This window comes from Phoca vitulina, unplaced genomic scaffold (genome assembly GCF_004348235.1).
Source record: "Phoca vitulina isolate PV1807 unplaced genomic scaffold, GSC_HSeal_1.0 scaffold8, whole genome shotgun sequence".
NCBI lineage: Eukaryota > Metazoa > Chordata > Mammalia > Carnivora > Phocidae > Phoca > Phoca vitulina.
This window is the reverse complement of record NW_022589711.1, coordinates 24,770,419-24,779,650: the sequence shown is the minus strand read 5'-3', so window position 1 is coordinate 24,779,650 and position 9,232 is coordinate 24,770,419. Positions and strand designations below refer to the sequence as shown.

Genomic DNA, 9,232 nt, shown 5'->3' with positions numbered 1-9,232 from the left:
GGAAGGAAGGAAGGAAGGAAGGAAGGAAGGAAGGAAGGAAGGAAGGATGGAAAGGAGGGAGGAAGGAATGAAAGGAGGGAGGAAGGAAGGAAAGGAGGGAGGGAGGATGGGAGGGAGGGAAGAGGAGGAGAGGAGAGAGAGAAAATTGTACAAAGCAGAAATACTTTCGAGTTCTGTAGTAGAAAAGGCACCATATTCTGTCCTGAGCTCTGCCCCAACTGGGTATCCCTGAACAGAATACTGCACAGTGTGGCTTTCACTTATATGAACTATAAGATGAGGTGGCTGACCAGATTTTCTCCAAGATCTATTCTCACTCCACCATCCCATAGTGCAAGCCCAATGAACTAGGTGGCAGATAAGAGAGATACAAAGTTCTGTGCCTCTGTGTTATCGTGTTTATCCCCTAAGTTCAAATCCTACTACAAGACACTGAATATGATTTCTACCAGAGTTTGCTGAAGTCAGTCTACAACTCAAACCCTGGTGCCACTATTTACTAGCTCTGATGTTGGACAGGCTACTTAATCTCTCTGTTCCTCAGTTATCTATCCCGCAGGGTCACTATGTGGATCAAAGTTGGTATCATATGTAAAACATATATTGCATGGCATCTATTAAACATTAAATGTGTCATCTACTATTGTTGTTATTATAACAAAGATGTAATACAAACAAAACCAGCAGAGGACAGAAGGAGTACATAGAAGCAGTACATGATGAAAATATTTAGGTATGTAGTTGGTCATTAGGAGGCTGGTGATCGGTAAGCTCAATGACACAGTAATCTGATATGGTTACCAGAAAATGCTAGGAAAACGCAAAACACTTTACACAAAGTCTGTAAAGGGGAAAATAATCCTGAATTACTGAAGTAATTTGTTCATTCTGAGCACCAAACTTTTAGAAATAGAGTATGAAAAGACTCAAATTATAAAAATAGGAACAGTTTAAGATGCAGGACAAATTGTCTTCAAATATTTAAAACACCCTCATGTCAAAGCAATGTATTTATTCAATATGACTCCCTGGAAAGACCAGGAATAGTCAGTAGAAGTTAGAGGAAGCTGGTTTTCAGTTTGGAATGGAATGGACTTGTTGGGGAAGTAAAAAATCCCTGGAGCTATTCCGTACTGACTAATGACAACTGGACGTGCAAGCACCAACTCCTGGTAAGAAAGTTGAAGTTCTCACTCAAGAGAGAATTCAATCTAAGGGTGAACACAAGACTTTCGACATCCCTTCCACCTGCATTTTATGATGTAAATGTCTAGTAACATAAATTGTAATAGTATTTCTCATGTACAGAATGACCCTTTGGCATGTATGCAAGACAATGGTGTTAAATGAGAGCACAGAATTAATATTAAAAGTTCAGATCTCTCCATTAAATTTTTGGCTGGAGCTGTCAACCCATGGCCAATCTTAGTGGCTTGAGTTGACTGACAGCCATACATAGATCTTCAATTTAAAAGAAATGCAACAAAAATATTGTACTTTTCACCCACAAAGTGGATAACTAGCTCATTAATGCTCCAGACTATTTCTGTAGTTAGTATAAACCTAGGTAAATTATTCTAATATTAATTATAATTTCAGACATAGTCTGACAGTTCTAATTACATTGTTTAATTAAGCCATTTTTGATTCTTCATGTTTCCCAAAAGAGATATGCAGACCTGTAAAACATAGTTGGCTGGGTCACCAATTTACTTTTGACCTCAGGACAAGTCCTTTAACCTCTCTGAGATCCAATTATCCTATCTATTTAAAAAGGGGGGACAAGGGATGGCAATAAGTAAAGTAAGTATTTTCTAAGGCCTTTTACACTCTAAAATGCGCTTTTATGAAACGATCATCCTTCAAAATAAAACTCAAAGCACATTTCTTATTTCTTTACGTGTTCATCATTTTTCCCAGTGAAGACATCTTCAGCCATAATACAGGGATTTGAAGCCTTCAGTCTATACCACCACCAGCGACTGCTCTATGAGGCAGTTTTATTCTGTCCTTCTGGGGTTTGGAAGAAGTTACTTGACTGAGGGAGGGGATTTTACAGCTAGAAGCCATCTTCACATCAAGCAATAATTAACTGTAAATAATGGACAAAGCAGCTTTGGTGACAGGAAGGGAGAGTATAAAAATGTCTCTTTCATAAATACAATCTTGGAATGAGCCATTTACTCTAACTTTACTTCCTAAATGCTTTATTTTCTCAGGCCTTCTAGACCCATTTCAATGAGTTTATATTAAAAGTTTATCCTCATGTGTTGCTATATTTGAGTTTCCGATGATAAAAGAAAACATATAAAGTCAACTTACCCATCAGTTTTTCACCCTTAGCCAACTATTCCAATGACATCCTAAACTATACCAGTAACTCCCAACATAAAACCTGTTCAACTGTACTTTGAACCCATAGGTCTTTCTCTATAAATATTTAGCCTGAAATTAAGCTCCACAATTATATTCTGTTGGACTATTTTCTTTAAAAATGAACTACTTAAAAAAAAAAAAACATGAGATACAAACTATTAGACAAGGTCCCTTTAAAGAGGGACTGGACAAAGTGCTGAGAACAATCTGTACTGGCAGGGGACAAAAAATATGACCTAATAGGTCTTTTCTGTCTCTAATTTCTGTGATTCGAGGATTTTTTTACTCCTGCAGTAATACTTGTGAGTTTAACAGTTTCTCAAAACTATTATTAGTTACCAAGGAAACACAAAATGTTTGCAGAAATAAATAAGCAAATGGACTGGACCTAAATAGCAGGCTTTTCCAGCTTCCCATTTAATAATTGTAGTGGCGTCATATTATCAATTCTTCATTCTCTCCAAGTCATTCTGCTCACCTACTGGCACGCTCACTGGAGACCCATAGCCAAGTCATAGCATCCGATGTAAACCAAGAACAGGAGGTTCCTGGATCAACAGGAGAGTCTCTATTAAATGTAGACTTTGCTGCTTCACTTGTTGAGGAACAAAAACTATAGGACTGCCAGTGGGACATCAGGTAGTGGTTGGCTTTGTGACCACCATTTCTAGGGACAATATGCAAATTGCTTTTAAATGACCCACTGTCTACAGAAAAGCAATGAACATGATTAAAATATGTAAAGATAAAAAGACACAATATGCATATATGGCCCATAGTGGGAAAACACAGATGTTTTATAAATGTTTATAAAAAGACTAAAAGGGAACATAGTGTGGTTGACCCTTAAACAATGTGGGGATTAGGGGCACCAAATCCTGTGCAGTCAAAAATCTGCATATAAATTTGTCTCCCCAAAACTTAATTACTAATAACCTACCATTGAACAGAAGCCTTACTAATAACATAAATAATTAACACATATTTTGTACCCATATTATATATTGTATTCTTGTGATAAAGTATGCTAAAGAAAAATATATTATTAATAAAATCATAAAGAAAATATACTTACAGTACTGCACTGTAAAAAGTCTGCATATAAGTGGACTCATGCAGTTCAAGCCTGTTTAAGGGTCAATTGTACCTCTAACTGTTAATAGTTGGCAGTATTCACGAGGTAGGGCTAGATGTAAAATGTCTTTTCTACTTTTCTGCATTTTCCAAATTATCATGGGCATTGAACTGTTCTAAAATTGATTTTCAAAGCCACAAAAAATCATCTTAATAACAGGCTTCTCATTCTCTAGTATTACTACTGTATTACCACTGACATTGTTGTTATAATCAGCCTGAGTTCGCTCTCAAGGGCTTTAGTCCCTGTTGTAAAATCAAAGTCAGCTGAAGTATGAATAGGAATAGTTGAAGGGCTTCTGGACTTCAGAGGACTACAGAGGACAGGAGATTTGGGTTGCAGATAAGAGCAAGTGGATCTCTATGCAAATCCAGGTTCACTGTAACCCATTAATTGTTGGTGGAAGGCTCTAGGTGCGCAGTGCACGTGCTGTGTGCTGCCTGGAGATGCGGTAGGTTTTGTGTGGGCGCTTATTTTTTTTTTTAAAGATTATTTATTTATTTGACAGAGAGAGAGAGAGAGAGAGAGCAGAAGCAGGGGGAGCAGAGGGGAAGGAGAAACAGGCTCCCGAGTAGGAAGCCCCACGACAACGACGACGATGACCATGACGATGAGCCCGAGGACACGGGGCTCCATCCCAAGACCTTGGGATCATTACCCAAGCTGAAGGCAGACACTCAACCAACTGAGCCACCCAGGCGCCCCTTGTGTGGGCACTTATGTGTACAAAACTAGGCAGAAGACACCTGGGCAACAGAAAGAAGAGTGAAAGGAACAGGTTAGAAAACTGATTGTTCAGAGTGCCTGGCTGGCTCTGTGGGTAGTGTGACTCTTAATCTCAGGGTTGTGATTTCAAGCCCTAAATTGCGCATGGAGCTTACTTAAAAAAATAAAATAAAATGCTCTTAAAAAAAAAAAGAAAAAAAGGAAAGTGATTGTTATTGGCATGGAGAGAAGGTGCTTTTGCCCTGAGACATCCTTTTTGGCTCTACGTTCTATAGCTGCCCACCGGTGGTGCTCAGTCCCTTCGTCTTAAGTTGTGTAGCAGCAGAGGAGAGATCAGCACTGGATACATGGCAGGCTAGCCCAAGGGTCACAGACAAAGCTGCTTTGCAAGAAGCCTGCCAGTGAGGTATCAGAATGTTCCCTGAGGTGGAATACTTTAATGCCAAAGGCTCACACTCTGGCTAATCCAACTGCAGCCTAATGTAACGCAAGCCTACAGAACTTTTCCCCATGCCACCCTGGATCTGTCCCCACTACGCTCAACTTCTCATATAGGACTATGCCTGTGATAAGAATTGTTTTCCTTTGTGTGTTATAGTGTTTTCACATACACTATTTTATAGATGCAAAGGAGCAAACATATCACACTCAAAAGTTAGTGTTACTATCCCATAAATTCCAACAGAGCTTCCAGGGAGCGGTGCACATCACCCCTTAACTGATGAAAGAAGCATTAGTGAAAATTGGGGGCAGCTGGGAAGAAAGGTGCAGTTAATTATGAATACTGCTTCTCTTGCACTTATTTGGATGACTAAAAGACTTCACCAGTCACAAGAAGAAACAAAGGCAGGGAGACAGGGCATGAAAGAAAGAGTAGTCATTTCACAAAGAGAAACTGGCTTTGACATTCTTGGTAACATGTTAACGGTATTTTTAAACAGTTAAATGACAATATTGTGTACATTGCTAATAACATCGGTTTTTGTGGTCACTGTATTGAACTCCTGGCATTAGCTTGAACCATGGGAAATTGCTGATATTCAACTGGTTTTGACTATCTAACAAGAGTGATTCGTATAATTCAATTTAATCGATATATTCTAGTTTCCACCCTTGTTGCCTACAAACCCTTCTTCCTCATTAGAAAGCAATTAGATTGGTAGAAAAATTCCTTTGAACCATTTCCAAATAACAACTTAAAGCTACTGCTGATTTAGATCATAAATTTAAATTACTCATTATAGAAAGGACTTTAATTTGTAGTTATAATTATTTGTAGGAAATTTTGGATTATAAAATAAGAAGAGTCATATAGCAATTGGACAATAAAATTTTCAGTAAAAAAGGAAGTAAAATTTTCTCAGCCAAGACTGAGGCACAGTGGTCATAACTCCATTCTTTTGTTAAATACATGTCAGAAGCCCAGAAAACAAAAATTACATCTCAAAGAGAATGTTCATAGGAAGGGAAAAGGAAATAAAAGTCTACTTGCAGACTCCTGTGGCCAATAGAACATAATACCAATGGCCGGTTGGAGTTTCCAAACAAGAACTGGGGTGCTCTTGTGTCAGATAAACATCCCCCCTGCTCAAGACCCTTGACTTTCATCTGTTGGAAAACTGTCATATTATTCTAATTTTATTAGACCAAAACATGTTGCCAACATCCTCAAAAAAGCTGTCTTAGCTTATATACAAATAGTCTTAGTCTTATATACAAATCCATGATGTCTCCAATATGAACGACTTCCCTAGGGTTATTCAGCGCATAATCAGGGTGGCTCTGGTGGGTGGCCTGCAAAGGTCAGTCTTGGTTTTCCTAGTTTAACATTCAGTCTGGAAAATAAGGATAGAAACTTCTCAACTAAATCTGAGCATTTTTTTAACTAACACTTCTGAGAGATTCTGAGCAAACCATTAAGAGAAGACTAAAGCTGTATTCATAAACACTGGTTCAAATCACTACATTTGTTACTTATTAGCAGTATGACCTTGGTCAAGCCATTTTGCCCTTCCAAATGTGTTTCTTCATCTGAAAAGTATGACTAATACCACGTTACAATGATGGAGTACTTGTAGAACACTAAGCACAGTGACTAGCATGAACTAAAAAGCTCAACAAATGTTAAACTGGTTCCTGAAGAGTGGTATATATGGTGATCTCAGTCGGAATGCTGAGTCACAGCTGGGTCAGAGATCACTGCTTCAGGGAGTAACATAGCACCAGGCAAGGCACATAAGGAGTTCTAATCCTCTTTTCTCTTGCTTCATAACCCTAGACAAGTGTTGTATCCACTTAATTTCTCTGTTCTTCAGCTACTACAGTTAAAGAAAAGGAGGAAATAATGCTGACATATTTTACAGGGGAAGTGGGAAATCAAAAATATGGAAATAAATGCAAAGCATGAGTACAAAAATGTGGGAAAGAAATAAAATAGTCCAATGTTAGGAAACCTCTGTACCTATCAGAGGGGATAGGAGGCAAAACCAGTTACAAAAATGCTGGCTTTGGGTAAAGATACTTTGTCACCAGTTTGAAGCTGAGATGCAGGTGTTTATGCAACTTTCCAACAATCATTTTATCTCATTGAATGAATCAAATCTAGCATAAGAGCCTTAAAAACATGTTTAATAAGTACAGGGCAAGTATAGGAGACTAAAAAGATTCAACCACACTTCACAACTATAAGGTAGGATAACAAAACTAACAAACCAATATCTAAAATGTTAATATGAAAGTGTAAATCAAATATTAAATTTTAGGCTCAGTGGAAGGGTACAGTCATTGGTTTCTCAAAACAGTATATATAAAAAGCAGAAGTTTAACAGGCTTCTCAGTAGAGAGTGATATAGAAGAACTATCAAAGTGAGCCCACAGTTTAGCAAAGATGACACACGTTTTTGTGCCCTGTATATTTTTTTCACCATTTTCACTAACTATATATTCTCTGCAACCAGCCTTTCTCTACTCCAAACTAAGGAAAAGAAACAAACTGCTTTCATTATTTCTGTTTGACAAAACATATGAAAACAGTAGTTCTATAAACCTATGTACATCATAACAGGAAGCAATCCTATTTTAATGTTTATTTAAAAAGTTAAATAGACTCAAGTCATTAAAACTACTCAATTCATTTGAAGCTTGCAAATAAGGCAGCCACATCCCTAATTTACTTAGCAGATTCACCTAGTTGGTTAGAACTTCAGAGATTACTTCTCTTATTAATGTGCAAAATAATTAGGAGGCTAATTCTCATTTCCCAGAAAAAGAATTTTTAAAAGCAAATCTGCCCTATACTAGAGGCTTAATTCAGTCATATTTGATCAGTTTCTTTTTTCTTCTCATGTCTTTGTTTGCTAGAAGAGAACAAATGGATTAAAACTGGTCCTGAAGTTCTATTTTTACACTTTGTCTTGAAAGTACAGCATAAAACATTTATTTTTTTTAAATAAATACTTTCCCTGACAAATAAACATTAGTTTGAACTACTTTCGTTAAAACACAGGCATGCAGAAATGAGGAACTAGGAGGTTCTTTCAGGAAAAACAATGAAAAAATAAGATTTCATCTGGCCTTCCCATCATCACTTGAAGAATTGTTTGGTAGTTACATCATCAGAAAATAAAATACTATCCTCTGAGGACCCCTACTCTTTACAAAAAGGAAAGAGAAGGTTTGAAGTCTAAATCACCCTCGGGATGTCTCAAAAAAAAAAAAAAAATCCAAAAAACTAAAAAAGGCTTCTGGCTCCCTCTCCCGCCTCCCCCCAGCAACCAAAAAACAAATGTAACAAAAATATATTTACAAAAGTTTAAATAAGAATAACAGGATGTGCATTTAAGAATCTGAAGCAATAACAGGAGCTTTAAAGCCCCAGAGGGAGAAAAGTTACTAAAGGATTGACCATGACCCCCAGTGACTTGGTTAGCCAGGCAGGAGGGCGCCGGCGTCCCGGGCCCGCAGCCCATTCCCCTCCGCGGGGAGCCAGGGACTGACCGTCCGTTCACACGGTCCGAGCGTCGGCGGACCTGGGGCGCATTGCCCCTGCTGCACCGCCGCCGCCGCCGCCGCCGCCGCGGATCCGGCTGTCATCCGCGCCCCCGCCTCCCGCGCCGCACACGCGGAGCGCCTTATAAGGCAGCGCAGTGACGTAACGCCCTTAGGCCGGGCGCGCTCGGCGCCCCGCTCGCATTGTTCGGGCGACTCCCGGAGCGCGCACAGCCGGCTCGCAGCGCCGCGAGACTGCGGCCCCCTCCGGCCCCCGCCCGACCCCGGCGCAGGCAGCTCAGGTAAGCCCGGGAGAGCCGCTCAGCTCCAGCAAGGCGCATAGCTGTCAGAGAACCAGGCGGACTGTAAGTGGCTTTTAAAGTTAGCATCACCAACTGCAGACAGGTTTCGAAAAGCGCGTCCAATGAACTCTAGGTTCAAAACCTTTTTAAACTCACACAGAACTTAGAAAGTTTACTCCAACCGAAAAAAACACATACGGGATTTGATTTTAAATGACGAGTGCTGGGGGATGACTATATATTACATACTCTCTCCAAGTGAGCCACAACTGAATCCTGCCTGTGTTGAGAAATCTTTGGGAAAGGGTGGTGGGGGGTAGATATATTGTAATACCACAACTCAATCTCCTTATCTCTCCTCGGACTTGAATTCCCTTATGTCTTAGAAGAGCGAAGTGCGAAACACTACCACATGGTAGTGGATTTATTAGTGCCGATTCTCACTCCCTCCCCTTTGTGAATCTTCATATAAAAGACTAGAAAAACACTTAGAAATACATCTTGTAATTAGGATGAATCTAACTTAAAAAGCTGAACACTTAAGCTTCAAAACTTACAAACTCTAATCTGTCTTAAAAGCATTTGCCAATTTGTACATGGACGTAACATAATTTTGAGTTCCAACTTTTTACTTCAACTCCAATCAATGGATAAATGACAAACTGCACTGAAAATTAAAGATAATGCTAGTTTCTCTAGAGTAATA

The 9,232-nt window shown here is 39.2% G+C and overlaps 2 protein-coding genes across 7 annotated transcripts in view; one reads left to right on the top strand and one right to left on the bottom strand.

The window, feature by feature from the left end:
• The window catches only part of CMSS1 (cms1 ribosomal small subunit homolog), a 374,963-nt gene that overhangs the window by 307,643 nt on the left and 58,088 nt on the right, over positions 1–9,232 (bottom strand). The window lies entirely within an intron of this gene.
• FILIP1L (filamin A interacting protein 1 like) overlaps positions 1–9,232 on the top strand; it is a 111,033-nt gene that overhangs the window by 50,571 nt on the left and 51,230 nt on the right. The window contains exon 1 of one of the 2 annotated variants that reach the window (XM_032406408.1): positions 8,416–8,526. The exons of the other annotated variant lie outside the window; for it this stretch is intronic. The gene's annotated coding sequence lies outside the window, so the exon portion shown is untranslated. Of the gene's footprint in view, positions 1–8,415; positions 8,527–9,232 lie in introns of those variants that run through there. 2 annotated transcript variants of the gene reach the window in all.